We start from the raw sequence: 17,197 nt of genomic DNA on the forward strand, positions 1-17,197 counted from the left end.
CGCCCAATTTTACATTCCACCTAATTTTGAAGTTTCACCTGCACAGGGCTTGACTGTCCTTTAGAAATCTATTGTTTTTAATATAAACCTAAACACCCGTCTTTCCTGGCTTCTCATTGGTTCCTGTGCGTGCCACTTACCTTTCCTCCATTTCTATTGGCTGTAGAATATTTTCCTGCATTTACCAATGCTTGTTCTTGGTCTGCTTCTCTTATCAGTTTCCCGCTGGAAATATGTTAACATCCTTTGGCGGAAGTATATTTTGATTGAGTTTTGCCATTTACTCTTGCAGCATATGTATATAACAATTTATCAGCCAGAGAGATTAGGTGATTTAGAATCCCTGGATGTAGCGCAGGTCCACTGAAATTCAAACATCCCAGCTCTCGATTGAGCAGCTCTGGCCGCTGCCCAACATCCTCTCCACTGCCCTGCTATCTGTCAGGGAGATCTTTCCTTCTTCCAGACGATGATTGATGAAAATAGCTCTTTATTCATTATAGGCGAAACTGATGCATAACCAATGCTTGTTATTTATAGTTGATGCTGCAATGTTTAAGTAACTTACCAACACTGCAGCTGTCTGCAATAAGTGCTTGATTAGATCGTGATTTATTCTGGTTTCCCAAACAAGATTTGTAATAAAATTTGTGACATAACTAGAAAGCTTTTCCGCTAAAACATAACTAGTAAAACAGCCACAAATTTCTGTAATTTAAACATTTTATTAGAAGCATATGGTTGCTACATTACTATTATTGTTTTTCTTTTCTGTGGCATAAGCTTGCAATAAAAAATTAACCACCACATTATATTGCCAGTGCCAGACCTATCGGTTTTGCCAATCATTGTTAGGTGGAGGAGATGACCTTTTTCTCTTGGAAAGTGATAGGTCATGCAGAATATATGGAAACGTTAAAACTTTTTACCGACCCTTGATGTCGTTGGTACCATGTGTTTTTAGGTTGAGCCTGAGTCAGCGCGCATGCACTGCTCAGCGAGACTGCTGTAGGGGAGTAGGGAAGAGAAGCCGCGCTCATACTGCCTATGTTTGCCATTGGCTTGTGTCAGTGTCCTTCTTAAATGGTCACTTCTGATTCATAAATAAGCTTGTTAGTCCCTCCTAAGTACCACCTTGTCTTCATTTGTAACCTCTCATGGCTACTGGCCCCTTTTCTTCAGTTGATACATGGTATGTGTTATTTTGTCTGTAAGCACTCTTTTCTTTATTGAGTTTCTCTTCGTGCAGGTACGACGTGCGCTGCTTCAGCTGTCCCAACCAGTGTTTCCACCCTCTTCCTTTCCGTGTGCTTCGAGGCTCAGGCAGCAACTCACTGGTTTAAATTAATGACCGGTCCTGCCACTCGTTAGGTGAGCTTGTTTTTCTTTTTTTAAATATCGTGCCCATACTGCATCTGCCTGCCTCCTGTGTGTCCATGGCTTCGCTCATGTTTTTCTGCTTTCTTATCTGCAGGCACACTAATGCACGCAGGCAAGCTCACTCGTAACACTCGTCCCACCTCACGCCCAGGTCTGCCAAGTATCACGCATCAGGCATGACTCTAACGCATTTCAGTGTGGTGTTCCGCATCACCGGACTGAAATGCATTTTAATGTCACTGACTCTGCTGTACCAGCGCTGAAGTAACTGGCCACGCCAAGCTGCTTAGGGCGCCGCACGTGCTGGCCTGTGACACCTGCACCAGCTCTGCTGCTCCCTGCAGACTTGCCGGCCCGGGTGCTGCCACCAGCACAGGCTCAGTCAGTCAGTATACACTTAATGATCTACTGCTGCTACAATGTATCAGCCTTGCTTATGCTGCATTGAAATTCCGCCCGCAGCGCGGCTGAGTCCCAGCTCACTACAGCCAGGCATGACGTCACCCGGCCGAGGAAGAGTCTTCTGCCCAATACCGAGACAGTCGGGCGGGGCCTGCCCTCAGCAGTGGTTGCGTACTGCTATGGCACCGCAGTGGGGGGATGTGACCTCACGTCCTGGTGGCACTGGTCCTGAAGGAAGTGACGGTCAGATTCAGAAAGCTGCGGGGACTCGACTGGAGGCGTGCTGCACGCCGGCGGGGATATGCCCTCTGTCTCCGGTGTCCGTGGCATGAATAACTAATGGCGCATGAGAGGCCTCAGCCGGGCGCTGCGGAGTTCAACGTCGGTGCGGCTCACCGCCGCCGCAGGGATCACGACCGAACTCACTATGACAGTGAGGACTGACGGGCTCACTGACACAGAGTCGACGCGGGCCTCACCTGCCCGCAACGTCACCATTGACTGGCCAGGACTGACTCAGACAGTAAGTACTTGGCCAGGCAGCCTGCTGCCACTTTAGTAGTTACTTACTGTCATGTAACTTGTTGTCACATAACTGTGCTCCATGAAGACGCGTAACAGTTGTTACATGCAGTGCACTAGACCCAGCCACGCGTTCATTAGCCTAGGGCACACGCCAGTAAGTTAGTTAATAAATAAATATGTTTGCCGGCATCGCCGGGCTGCTTCGATGGATCCTGTGTGCTCTGCTGCACAGCACTGCAAGATCTGATCCTTTCATTTCAGACTTCTGCAGCAGGGCTGCTCTGTCCAGGCCGTCATCCTTCTGAGGATTATGTTAAGCACAGGCATGATTGAAAGCACTAGGAGCCGTCACTCATTAACTTACTTCACAGCTAATGGACGGTTATTCAATGAGTCAGTGAGTGATTCTGTCGCAAATTAGACATAATGTTACCCAGAAACCGGTCCCAGGATGCTTGTTTCCGGTTGAGGGAAGACCTGGCTTGGCAGTTCGGGCTGGACTGTTCCCATGAGGCACAGGGTCAAGACTGATTTGCATATAGCTGGGTCTGAACTGAGGTGGCAAAGTGAGCTAAAGAATGATGATGGATTCAACCCAGATCTGTGACTGGGGGTGAGTGTCTGAAAAGTTTCAGCACTCTGTCCATCATCTCTTTGTGTTTGCTAATTAGACATAAATCAGATAATCTAACTAAATGTTTACTTGAGTTGAGTTTGCGTGACGTCACATACATTATAATTTTACACTGTGCTTAATTTATAAAATGGGGCAAGTAATCATGCACATAATACTGAGACGGTTTATCTTCAGTGACTTACAGGTGGTGCTATTTTGCCAGGGCTCTGCTCTCTCTCATCTTATGGGGGGGAGGGGGTCGTCACGACTTGCGTCACTCTCAGGCCCCTCAGTCCTCATCATCATGCTCTCTCCTTTTGCAGGCAGAAGCTGGCTGGAGGTGGGGGGGGGGGCTTCTACTGGCTGGAAATAGGTGTAGTCAGTGTTTTTTTCTGCCGGCCCGCCCAGCAACACTCCAGCACTTGTGTTGAGACTCTGCTCACACATCTTGTTAGGGCTGGGACAGTCTGAGAGACCATGTGAGAGAGGCCCTAGGGTCCAGTTGCTAAGCAGTAGCCGTATGATCATTTACAAGGGAGGAGGAGGCCCCACCTGCCTCCAACAACACTGATGGCCAGCCCAGGTTCTGAATGCTTTCGGTTCAGCCCGGACTCTCACACATCCTGTATGGGCTGTTGAATCGACTCCCACCATGTGAGAGAGAGAGGCCCAGGAGTGATGCATGCTCCAGTCTGCAGCATCATTAGGAAGGAGGAGCCAGAGGCGGGGACTTCTTTGCAGCCCCCAGCAACACAGATAATCCAGCCTGCAAAGTCCAATGTTTTCCTGCCTCAATGTGCCCCAGCCTGGGCCTGCCCCTTCCTCAGAATTGTTGCTGTTGCCAGAGCAACAGAACTTCCTCAGCACGTGTCTAAGAGTATGTGCTTTGAGCCCGGGAGAGCTGAACAGGTGATGCTTTAGCCTTAGCTCCATCACAGTGCCATCAGTCTTCTGCAACAGTACCAGCGTCAGCTCCTCTCTACTCACCAGTTGTGACGAGTCAGTTACTGACTTCAACATTGCCACTACAGCAGCAGCTGAGTGCACAGCAGCTGTCTGAGACAGTGAGTGACAGAGCATGTGTGACTAGCAGAGAGTAGATATTCTCATCAAGCAAGGACATCAGCAGCTGCCTTATTTTATAATTTTCCCTAGGTGCAGCAGGTAAGTCTCTTTATTAAATTAACAGTACCAGTGATTTACATGTGTCAGCTACTAAAGTGTACGCTCTGCATGTTTAAGTGCAGAAAGGAGTTATATGTTAAGTACGGTTGCACATTCCCAAAACTGTTTGAGGAGGATAGCTTTAATTCTCACAACCCTTCTTTTGTTCTTGTAAGTTGTTTATTTGTGCAACTAACTTCTGTCACAGGGCGGGTTACCTGGTTCACACAGCAAGTTCGTTAAGGTAATGTCAAGGTATTTCAGTGTGAACATGAATGTTCCTTGCAAGATCAGTGTTTTGTTTAGTAGCAATTTTCAGCAGGCGACGCAGAGGGTAATATCCCTGCTGCAAACATGAACCACATGTTTCAGCACTACTGTGTATTTTGATGTTAGCTGTGAGTTACTGCTTTTTGCAACCAGATCATAAGACCTGTTTTGTTTACTTGTGTTTGGAACTTCTGTCCTGGCTGCTCCTGGCGCTCACCTTGAGGGTGCTGTGTTTAAATGATGTTGGGGCTGAATTTGTGTACCCAGGAGTTTTCATGCAATACCAAATGTCAAGATAACTGGTGAATAATGGAGTCCTGCAGCAAGATAAGTGTGTTGTCTACTGACAGTTTTCACAAAAGGTAATGGACCACATGTTTTATCAGAACTGTGTATTTTGAGGTTAGCTGTGTTACTGCTTTTCACAACCAGATCATGAGACTTGTTTTATTTACTTGTATTTGGAACTTTTGTCCTGGCTGCTCCTGGTGCTCACCTTTAGGGTGCTTTGTTTAAATGATGTTGAGACAGAATTAATTTGTGTACCCAGGCATTTTCAAGCAATAACAAATGTCAAGATAACTGGTGAATAATGGAGTCCTGCAGCAAGATGAGTGTTTTGTCTACTGACAGTTTTCACAAAAGATTACGAACCATATGTTTTATCGGAACGGTGTATTTTGAGGTTAGCTGTGACTTATTGCATTTCAACACTGAAAAATCCTTTTCTTACTTGTGGAATTTCTGTGCATGGCACCTGAGCTAACGAGGTGGAGGTCACGTGGTTTGTATAAGTATCCTAAGGCTATCCTGCAAACATGTCAAAAGAAGCAACTATCATGGTCCATCAACTGTGTCCTAAGGCTGTAGTTAATCATGTTACAGGCTACCATGCAACTGCAAACTAGTACTTGCCCTTGTTAAACTTCTGCAGAGACAACGTTTTTCTGCTGAAATTTGTGTATAACATCTTGTTTGATAAGGTACAGAAGGATTTTTCCAAAAATGCTTAATTGTGAGAAGAGAGGGCCTACACAAGTAATACATTTTACTCATATGTTGACACAGACTTTTCAATAGTTTGAGTGTACCTGCATGCCTACCCCTAAGCTTGGCTAGTTTTGGTAAAGTTTAATATTGCCTGTGAACGAGAACTACAAGTCCCAATAATGCAGTGTGTTAGCTAAATAAAACGAGCCCAGTACTAAGTGAAGGCATACATGATAGTAAGCCTGCCATCACAATGCTCAGCACTTTAATAACAGCAATCCTGCGGGAAGTTTTTTTTAAAGCACGTTGTGTCTGTGCAAATTTACGTTGATACGGTCTGGCTAGCTGACTTGGTATACTGTGGTGTTATTTGGTGAGTGGTCGTATTACTGGTCTTTTTCTCTCTTTGCCTTTGAGCTGTGGCACAGTGGGTGCTGAGAATTGAGGGAGCAGTAGCTGGGAACAATGCACAGGCTTAATATGGCTCCGACTTTAACCCAGTGTTCCTTCCATGATGTCTCCCTTGATCTAAGTTGTGCTTGATTGAGTTAAATATGCTGACTGACACCATATTGAAATGTAAATTTTGTGTTGCTATAGTGCATTTTGGGTTATAGTACTGCATTGAGTACAATCAGGAATCATATATGTACGCTTAAAACCTTCATTATAAATCTGGACCAGTAAATTCAAATGGCGTTTTTTGTGTGTATTTTTATGGATATTCGTAGTCCACCATCTTTGCAGGCAGTGCTTGAGAGACCCAAGAAATCTTTGTAGGACTACACTGAACAGGATCAGCCACTGCACACTGCATAGCAGAACAGTCAGTGACACACCAGCGGACTGTGAGTACTAAACTCTTAAATTTGGGCTTTGGCTGTGTACCTCAGGTATGGACACATTAGTATTGGCGAAAGGCATCATTTAATATTTCAGAAGGTCTGAACATATAAGTGGCTAAAGAATGCTGACTTTTATGAAAAGAGAGATTTTCATTTATGCCAGAGATAGTTGTGAACAGTCAAAACGATGTCCTTATGTGGAATAAAAACAGGGAGCTCAGGAGCATCATAGATTCATTTTGAGAGGCAGCACCTTCTGGACTGCAGCTTCACTGTGATCGCATTGTGGATAGGCAAAACCATGCTTTATCCCCATTGGTCATACATGTTGAATGTTGGGCATATTTGAGTTTCTTTCCCTTCCCTGTCTTGGCAGAATAATGTCTGATACAGATGACAGTGAGCCCTGCACTTCAGCTTTGACTTCCAAAAAGTGAAAGGCTGCTGCTAGCCAAAGTAAATCTAGCGAGAAGAAATCCGAGGCGCGGTACTATCGAACTAAATTCGACTTGTCCCAGATGCAAGCAGAGCAATACAAAGGTAGTTTAATAAGGTTTTATACCTTAAAGTGTGTGGACACTAGCATATCTATCTCCATGTATGTTCTTTTTGCTTCACCATGCTGCAACCTAGGTTTTGTGTTATCAGTTTTGAAATGACTCATATTTTAAGACTCAAACCACCACAATGCCAACTGTTTTCATATGTTTGCTTCCCTTTCATTATATGGAGAAAGTATATATTTTCTACTATGTGCATCAGGTATTAGGAGAAATTTTAATAAAGGCTACCACAAATTGTGTGTTCCTGGGCATTTCTGTTTCTCTTTCTGAACAGTTTACTTTTCAGTCAGTCATGTGGGAGTGCTACACTATGATGAACTGGACTTCTCTATTTTATATCAGTGGAATGGAGGTCCCGGTATGCTCAATTTATTGCAAATGTCATAATGCATAGCACAGACTTTTTGTATTGTACTACAGCAGCCAGCGTTAGGCGTGGTCAGTAGGTGCTTGTAAGCAGCCTAGCTACTGTTTGCACTAGTGCTTTAATTTAAAATTCTCATAGGTTAAAACTCGTAGGGGACAATCATAATTTTGGAAATTCTTTTTAACTGCAGGGATCATTGTTTCTGTTAAGACCGATCCATATTCCTTCCGCTGCTTGATTTGTGAGAAGAATGTCTCCTATGAGCATCAAGGAGAGTTTGATCCGAAACGCTATATTAGCAGTAAAGTTCATACATCTCTTCAGGGCACAAAGATTAAAATGAAGCCCATCTCAGGCTACATGTCAAAGAAGAGTTCCAGTGAAGTCTCCCTTGCCAGAGAGGCGGAAATGAAATTCACAGGATTTTTGGCAGAGCATAATGTGCCCTTTGCTGCTGCTGATCATTTGGGAAATCTCATAAGGACATGCTTCCCAGACTCAAAATCGCGCAGGGTTATGCATGTGCTAGAACAAAATCAACCTGTGTATTAAATGATGCCATTGCACCAGAGTTGTTGAACAACTTAGTGGCTGATATGACATCCTCAGCTTTTAGTCTGTGTGTTGATGGTAGCAATGATCAAGGCATTGAAAAAATGAACACCAGGGCTTGACTGTCCTTTAGAAATCTATTGTTTTTAATATAAACCTAAACACCCGTCTTTCCTGGCTTCTCATTGGTTCCTGTGCGTGCCACTTACCTTTCCTCCATTTCTATTGGCTGTAGAATATTTTCCTGCATTTACCAATGCTTGTTCTTGGTCTGCTTCTCTTATCAGTTTCCCGCTGGAAATATGTTAACATCCTTTGGCGGAAGTATATTTTGATTGAGTTTTGCCATTTACTCTTGCAGCATATGTATATAACAATTTATCAGCCAGAGAGATTAGGTGATTTAGAATCCCTGGATGTAGCGCAGGTCCACTGAAATTCAAACATCCCAGCTCTCGATTGAGCAGCTCTGGCCGCTGCCCAACATCCTCTCCACTGCCCTGCTATCTGTCAGGGAGATCTTTCCTTCTTCCAGACGATGATTGATGAAAATAGCTCTTTATTCATTATAGGCGAAACTGATGCATAACCAATGCTTGTTATTTATAGTTGATGCTGCAATGTTTAAGTAACTTACCAACACTGCAGCTGTCTGCAATAAGTGCTTGATTAGATCGTGATTTATTCTGGTTTCCCAAACAAGATTTGTAATAAAATTTGTGACATAACTAGAAAGCTTTTCCGCTAAAACATAACTAGTAAAACAGCCACAAATTTCTGTAATTTAAACATTTTATTAGAAGCATATGGTTGCTACATTACTATTATTGTTTTTCTTTTCTGTGGCATAAGCTTGCAATAAAAAATTAACCACCACATTATATTGCCAGTGCCAGACCTATCGGTTTTGCCAATCATTGTTAGTTGGAGGAGATGACCTTTTTCTCTTGGAAAGTGATAGGTCATGCAGAATATATGGAAACGTTAAAACTTTTTACCGACCCTTGATGTCGTTGGTACCATGTGTTTTTAGGTTGAGCCTGAGTCAGCGCGCATGCACTGCTCAGCGAGACTGCTGTAGGGGAGTAGGGAAGAGAAGCCGCGCTCATACTGCCTATGTTTGCCATTGGCTTGTGTCAGTGTCCTTCTTAAATGGTCACTTCGGATTCATAAATAAGCTTGTTAGTCCCTCCTAAGTACCACCTTGTCTTCATTTGTAACCTCTCATGGCTACTGGCCCCTTTTCTTCAGTTGATACATGGTATGTGTTATTTTGTCTGTAAGCACTCTTTTCTTTATTGAGTTTCTCTTCGTGCAGGTACGACGTGCGCTGCTTCAGCTGTCCCAACCAGTGTTTCCACCCTCTTCCTTTCCGTGTGCTTCGAGGCTCAGGCAGCAACTCACTGGTTTAAATTAATGACCGGTCCTGCCACTCGTTAGGTGAGCTTGTTTTTCTTTTTTTAAATATCGTGCCCATACTGCATCTGCCTGCCTCCTGTGTGTCCATGGCTTCGCTCATGTTTTTCTGCTTTCTTATCTGCAGGCACACTAATGCACGCAGGCAAGCTCACTCGTAACACTCGTCCCACCTCACGCCCAGGTCTGCCAAGTATCACGCATCAGGCATGACTCTAACGCATTTCAGTGTGGTGTTCCGCATCACCGGACTGAAATGCATTTTAATGTCACTGACTCTGCTGTACCAGCGCTGAAGTAACTGGCCACGCCAAGCTGCTTAGGGCGCCGCACGTGCTGGCCTGTGACACCTGCACCAGCTCTGCTGCTCCCTGCAGACTTGCCGGCCCGGGTGCTGCCACCAGCACAGGCTCAGTCAGTCAGTATACACTTAATGATCTACTGCTGCTACAATGTATCAGCCTTGCTTATGCTGCATTGAAATTCCGCCCGCAGCGCGGCTGAGTCCCAGCTCACTACAGCCAGGCATGACGTCACCCGGCCGAGGAAGAGTCTTCTGCCCAATACCGAGACAGTCGGGCGGGGCCTGCCCTCAGCAGTGGTTGCGTACTGCTATGGCACCGCAGTGGGGGGATGTGACCTCACGTCCTGGTGGCACTGGTCCTGAAGGAAGTGACGGTCAGATTCAGAAAGCTGCGGGGACTCGACTGGAGGCGTGCTGCACGCCGGCGGGGATATGCCCTCTGTCTCCGGTGTCCGTGGCATGAATAACTAATGGCGCATGAGAGGCCTCAGCCGGGCGCTGCGGAGTTCAACGTCGGTGCGGCTCACCGCCGCCGCAGGGATCACGACCGAACTCACTATGACAGTGAGGACTGACGGGCTCACTGACACAGAGTCGACGCGGGCCTCACCCGCCCGCAACGTCACCATTGACTGGCCAGGACTGACTCAGACAGTAAGTACTTGGCCAGGCAGCCTGCTGCCACTTTAGTAGTTACTTACTGTCATGTAACTTGTTGTCACATAACTGTGCTCCATGAAGACGCGTAACAGTTGTTACATGCAGTGCACTAGACCCAGCCACGCGTTCATTAGCCTAGGGCACACGCCAGTAAGTTAGTTAATAAATAAATATGTTTGCCGGCATCGCCGGGCTGCTTCGATGGATCCTGTGTGCTCTGCTGCACAGCACTGCAAGATCTGATCCTTTCATTTCAGACTTCTGCAGCAGGGCTGCTCTGTCCAGGCCGTCATCCTTCTGAGGATTATGTTAAGCACAGGCATGATTGAAAGCACTAGGAGCCGTCACTCATTAACTTACTTCACAGCTAATGGACGGTTATTCAATGAGTCAGTGAGTGATTCTGTCGCAAATTAGACATAATGTTACCCAGAAACCGGTCCCAGGATGCTTGTTTCCGGTTGAGGGAAGACCTGGCTTGGCAGTTCGGGCTGGACTGTTCCCATGAGGCACAGGGTCAAGACTGATTTGCATATAGCTGGGTCTGAACTGAGGTGGCAAAGTGAGCTAAAGAATGATGATGGATTCAACCCAGATCTGTGACTGGGGGTGAGTGTCTGAAAAGTTTCAGCACTCTGTCCATCATCTCTTTGTGTTTGCTAATTAGACATAAATCAGATAATCTAACTAAATGTTTACTTGAGTTGAGTTTGCGTGACGTCACATACATTATAATTTTACACTGTGCTTAATTTATAAAATGGGGCAAGTAATCATGCACATAATACTGAGACGGTTTATCTTCAGTGACTTACAGGTGGTGCTATTTTGCCAGGGCTCTGCTCTCTCTCATCTTATGGGGGGGAGGGGGTCGTCACGACTTGCGTCACTCTCAGGCCCCTCAGTCCTCATCATCATGCTCTCTCCTTTTGCAGGCAGAAGCTGGCTGGAGGTGGGGGGGGGGGGCTTCTACTGGCTGGAAATAGGTGTAGTCAGTGTTTTTTTCTGCCGGCCCGCCCAGCAACACTCCAGCACTTGTGTTGAGACTCTGCTCACACATCTTGTTAGGGCTGGGACAGTCTGAGAGACCATGTGAGAGAGGCCCTAGGGTCCAGTTGCTAAGCAGTAGCCGTATGATCATTTACAAGGGAGGAGGAGGCCCCACCTGCCTCCAACAACACTGATGGCCAGCCCAGGTTCTGAATGCTTTCGGTTCAGCCCGGACTCTCACACATCCTGTATGGGCTGTTGAATCGACTCCCACCATGTGAGAGAGAGAGGCCCAGGAGTGATGCATGCTCCAGTCTGCAGCATCATTAGGAAGGAGGAGCCAGAGGCGGGGACTTCTTTGCAGCCCCCAGCAACACAGATAATCCAGCCTGCAAAGTCCAATGTTTTCCTGCCTCAATGTGCCCCAGCCTGGGCCTGCCCCTTCCTCAGAATTGTTGCTGTTGCCAGAGCAACAGAACTTCCTCAGCACGTGTCTAAGAGTATGTGCTTTGAGCCCGGGAGAGCTGAACAGGTGATGCTTTAGCCTTAGCTCCATCACAGTGCCATCAGTCTTCTGCAACAGTACCAGCGTCAGCTCCTCTCTACTCACCAGTTGTGACGAGTCAGTTACTGACTTCAACATTGCCACTACAGCAGCAGCTGAGTGCACAGCAGCTGTCTGAGACAGTGAGTGACAGAGCATGTGTGACTAGCAGAGAGTAGATATTCTCATCAAGCAAGGACATCAGCAGCTGCCTTATTTTATAATTTTCCCTAGGTGCAGCAGGTAAGTCTCTTTATTAAATTAACAGTACCAGTGATTTACATGTGTCAGCTACTAAAGTGTACGCTCTGCATGTTTAAGTGCAGAAAGGAGTTATATGTTAAGTACGGTTGCACATTCCCAAAACTGTTTGAGGAGGATAGCTTTAATTCTCACAACCCTTCTTTTGTTCTTGTAAGTTGTTTATTTGTGCAACTAACTTCTGTCACAGGGCGGGTTACCTGGTTCACACAGCAAGTTCGTTAAGGTAATGTCAAGGTATTTCAGTGTGAACATGAATGTTCCTTGCAAGATCAGTGTTTTGTTTAGTAGCAATTTTCAGCAGGCGACGCAGAGGGTAATATCCCTGCTGCAAACATGAACCACATGTTTCAGCACTACTGTGTATTTTGATGTTAGCTGTGAGTTACTGCTTTTTGCAACCAGATCATAAGACCTGTTTTGTTTACTTGTGTTTGGAACTTCTGTCCTGGCTGCTCCTGGCGCTCACCTTGAGGGTGCTGTGTTTAAATGATGTTGGGGCTGAATTTGTGTACCCAGGAGTTTTCATGCAATACCAAATGTCAAGATAACTGGTGAATAATGGAGTCCTGCAGCAAGATAAGTGTGTTGTCTACTGACAGTTTTCACAAAAGGTAATGGACCACATGTTTTATCAGAACTGTGTATTTTGAGGTTAGCTGTGTTACTGCTTTTCACAACCAGATCATGAGACTTGTTTTATTTACTTGTATTTGGAACTTTTGTCCTGGCTGCTCCTGGTGCTCACCTTTAGGGTGCTTTGTTTAAATGATGTTGAGACAGAATTAATTTGTGTACCCAGGCATTTTCAAGCAATAACAAATGTCAAGATAACTGGTGAATAATGGAGTCCTGCAGCAAGATGAGTGTTTTGTCTACTGACAGTTTTCACAAAAGATTACGAACCATATGTTTTATCGGAACGGTGTATTTTGAGGTTAGCTGTGACTTATTGCATTTCAACACTGAAAAATCCTTTTCTTACTTGTGGAATTTCTGTGCATGGCACCTGAGCTAACGAGGTGGAGGTCACGTGGTTTGTATAAGTATCCTAAGGCTATCCTGCAAACATGTCAAAAGAAGCAACTATCATGGTCCATCAACTGTGTCCTAAGGCTGTAGTTAATCATGTTACAGGCTACCATGCAACTGCAAACTAGTACTTGCCCTTGTTAAACTTCTGCAGAGACAACGTTTTTCTGCTGAAATTTGTGTATAACATCTTGTTTGATAAGGTACAGAAGGATTTTTCCAAAAATGCTTAATTGTGAGAAGAGAGGGCCTACACAAGTAATACATTTTACTCATATGTTGACACAGACTTTTCAATAGTTTGAGTGTACCTGCATGCCTACCCCTAAGCTTGGCTAGTTTTGGTAAAGTTTAATATTGCCTGTGAACGAGAACTACAAGTCCCAATAATGCAGTGTGTTAGCTAAATAAAACGAGCCCAGTACTAAGTGAAGGCATACATGATAGTAAGCCTGCCATCACAATGCTCAGCACTTTAATAACAGCAATCCTGCGGGAAGTTTTTTTTAAAGCACGTTGTGTCTGTGCAAATTTACGTTGATACGGTCTGGCTAGCTGACTTGGTATACTGTGGTGTTATTTGGTGAGTGGTCGTATTACTGGTCTTTTTCTCTCTTTGCCTTTGAGCTGTGGCACAGTGGGTGCTGAGAATTGAGGGAGCAGTAGCTGGGAACAATGCACAGGCTTAATATGGCTCCGACTTTAACCCAGTGTTCCTTCCATGATGTCTCCCTTGATCTAAGTTGTGCTTGATTGAGTTAAATATGCTGACTGACACCATATTGAAATGTACATTTTGTGTTGCTATAGTGCATTTTGGGTTATAGTACTGCATTGAGTACAATCAGGAATCATATATGTACGCTTAAAACCTTCATTATAAATCTGGACCAGTAAATTCAAATGGCGTTTTTTGTGTGTATTTTTATGGATATTCGTAGTCCACCATCTTTGCAGGCAGTGCTTGAGAGACCCAAGAAATCTTTGTAGGACTACACTGAACAGGATCAGCCACTGCACACTGCATAGCAGAACAGTCAGTGACACACCAGCGGACTGTGAGTACTAAACTCTTAAATTTGGGCTTTGGCTGTGTACCTCAGGTATGGACACATTAGTATTGGCGAAAGGCATCATTTAATATTTCAGAAGGTCTGAACATATAAGTGGCTAAAGAATGCTGACTTTTATGAAAAGAGAGATTTTCATTTATGCCAGAGATAGTTGTGAACAGTCAAAACGATGTCCTTATGTGGAATAAAAACAGGGAGCTCAGGAGCATCATAGATTCATTTTGAGAGGCAGCACCTTCTGGACTGCAGCTTCACTGTGATCGCATTGTGGATAGGCAAAACCATGCTTTATCCCCATTGGTCATACATGTTGAATGTTGGGCATATTTGAGTTTCTTTCCCTTCCCTGTCTTGGCAGAATAATGTCTGATACAGATGACAGTGAGCCCTGCACTTCAGCTTTGACTTCCAAAAAGTGAAAGGCTGCTGCTAGCCAAAGTAAATCTAGCGAGAAGAAATCCGAGGCACGGTACTATCGAACTAAATTCGACTTGTCCCAGATGCAAGCAGAGCAATACAAAGGTAGTTTAATAAGGTTTTATACCTTAAAGTGTGTGGACACTAGCATATCTATCTCCATGTATGTTCTTTTTGCTTCACCATGCTGCAACCTAGGTTTTGTGTTATCAGTTTTGAAATGACTCATATTTTAAGACTCAAACCACCACAATGCCAACTGTTTTCATATGTTTGCTTCCCTTTCATTATATGGAGAAAGTATATATTTTCTACTATGTGCATCAGGTATTAGGAGAAATTTTAATAAAGGCTACCACAAATTGTGTGTTCCTGGGCATTTCTGTTTCTCTTTCTGAACAGTTTACTTTTCAGTCAGTCATGTGGGAGTGCTACACTATGATGAACTGGACTTCTCTATTTTATATCAGTGGAATGGAGGTCCCGGTATGCTCAATTTATTGCAAATGTCATAATGCATAGCACAGACTTTTTGTATTGTACTACAGCAGCCAGCGTTAGGCGTGGTCAGTAGGTGCTTGTAAGCAGCCTAGCTACTGTTTGCACTAGTGCTTTAATTTAAAATTCTCATAGGTTAAAACTCGTAGGGGACAATCATAATTTTGGAAATTCTTTTTAACTGCAGGGATCATTGTTTCTGTTAAGACCGATCCATATTCCTTCCGCTGCTTGATTTGTGAGAAGAATGTCTCCTATGAGCATCAAGGAGAGTTTGATCCGAAACGCTATATTAGCAGTAAAGTTCATACATCTCTTCAGGGCACAAAGATTAAAATGAAGCCCATCTCAGGCTACATGTCAAAGAAGAGTTCCAGTGAAGTCTCCCTTGCCAGAGAGGCGGAAATGAAATTCACAGGATTTTTGGCAGAGCATAATGTGCCCTTTGCTGCTGCTGATCATTTGGGAAATCTCATAAGGACATGCTTCCCAGACTCAAAATCGCGCAGGGTTATGCATGTGCTAGAACAAAATCAACCTGTGTATTAAATGATGCCATTGCACCAGAGTTGTTGAACAACTTAGTGGCTGATATGACATCCTCAGCTTTTAGTCTGTGTGTTGATGGTAGCAATGATCAAGGCATTGAAAAAATGAACACCATAACTGTACAAATTTCTTATATGTAGCAGGATTTGGTATGCTGAAAATTTCTTGAGATGTTTAAGCAAGGAAAGTACAGCTGAAGGTATATTTACTGCAGTATATAATGTTATTACAAAGTATTCCATTCCTTGGGAAAATTGTATGGGCTTTGGTGTAGATAGTGCCTAAGTGAATGTGGGAATGCATAACTCGGTTAAAACCTAGGTACTCTTTTTGAATTCTAATGTGCATTTCATGGTCTGTCCATGCCACAAGGCTCACAATGCAGCATCCCATGCAGCTTCTCCCTTCTGTTCTAGCTTGAAACATTTTGATATAGAGGAATTGCTTGTAGATGTCTACTTCGGGTTTGACTATTCTTCAAAACTTAAGAATGTGTATGCTGAATTCTGCCAATTTGTTGATTCTGAATACTGCCGGATGCTGAAATTTATTTCTGTGAGGTGGTTAGGAATGTCTACAAGTTTGGATAGACTGATTCTTCAGTTTGCTGCTCTGCGTTCATACTTCCAATCAACACCAGACAGTGACAGAACTAGCAAGGCCAGGTTAAAGAGACTTGTTCACAGTTTTGAGAACCCTATGACTGAGGTCTACTATTTCTTCAGGCTGTGTTACCTGCTTTTGGTAATTCTAACCTTTTGCTTCAAAGGGAAGACCCAGTCATTCACCTCCTGTATAATGCCATGATCAAACTAATTGTTGTGCTCTTGAGTAGAGTGTTTCATGTAGATGTCATACAGCCATTCAACGGCAGCCCAGATGAAGAATGCCCGATCCCAGATTCAAGTCTGTATGTTGGCATCATCGTGCGTGGAAAGATAAAGAATATGCTAGAATGCGGGGGGACATTGAGCCAGGAACCCAGAAAGCTTTCTATGAAGCAGTGCGCAGCAGTCACCAGAATGGAGTAAAGTATGCTTTGAAAGTCCTTCCAGTTAATGACAATGTGCTTAAGCATGCACGGGTCTTTAACTTTTTCGAGAAACACAAACATAGTTTTGATAGTGTGCTGTTCTTAGTACAATGGTTTGCAACCTACCTCAAGTTTAAAGAGCAGGACCTAGTTTGCTCAGAGCACGAATTCGCAAAATACCAGGTCACTGAATTTCAGGACATATAAAAAAATGCAAGAGAAAGGGCTGCTATAAAAATTAACTGTGGTACTGGTGAGGTTGTCACTTACAGGATGGATATCATTTGGCATTCCCTTGTCACAGAATTTACTATTGTTGGCACTCACAGAAGTTTTTCCTTCTATCTAAAGTAGCCCAACTTATCTTTATGTTGCTCCACAGTAATGCTGGGTGTTCTCAAGGATAACAAAGAATAAAACAAAATTCCACACCAGTTTATCACTTTATAGAACATTGTCTTCTATATTAACCTCTTCTGTGCCCATGACGAGATAGTCTCGTCATGGAGCACGGTCGCGCTGTGCCCATGACGAGACTATCTCGTCATGAAACCCGCCCACTAATGTAACGCCCGGCACAGGAGGGGGAAAGGGCGTGGCACAGAAGGGGTTAATGTTTCAAATGTACAGGCCTCAAGGTGAAAAATGTTATAAATATTCTCCATCTGAAAACGTGAAAAAGAAGGCAAAAACTGTGACATGGGAGTACAAGTTGCAAGGAAGCCCATACAATCTCAACCTGTGTG

The 17,197-nt window shown here is 44.2% G+C and overlaps 1 pseudogene; it reads left to right on the forward strand.

Annotated features, from left to right (window-relative positions):
- The first annotated feature begins 2,128 nt into the window (after positions 1–2,128).
- LOC146862938 (uncharacterized) lies at positions 2,129–16,858 on the forward strand (annotated as a pseudogene).
- Positions 16,859–17,197: the final 339 nt, after the last annotated feature.

This window comes from Triturus cristatus, chromosome 2_2, assembly GCF_964204655.1.
Source record: "Triturus cristatus chromosome 2_2, aTriCri1.1, whole genome shotgun sequence".
NCBI lineage: Eukaryota > Metazoa > Chordata > Amphibia > Caudata > Salamandridae > Triturus > Triturus cristatus.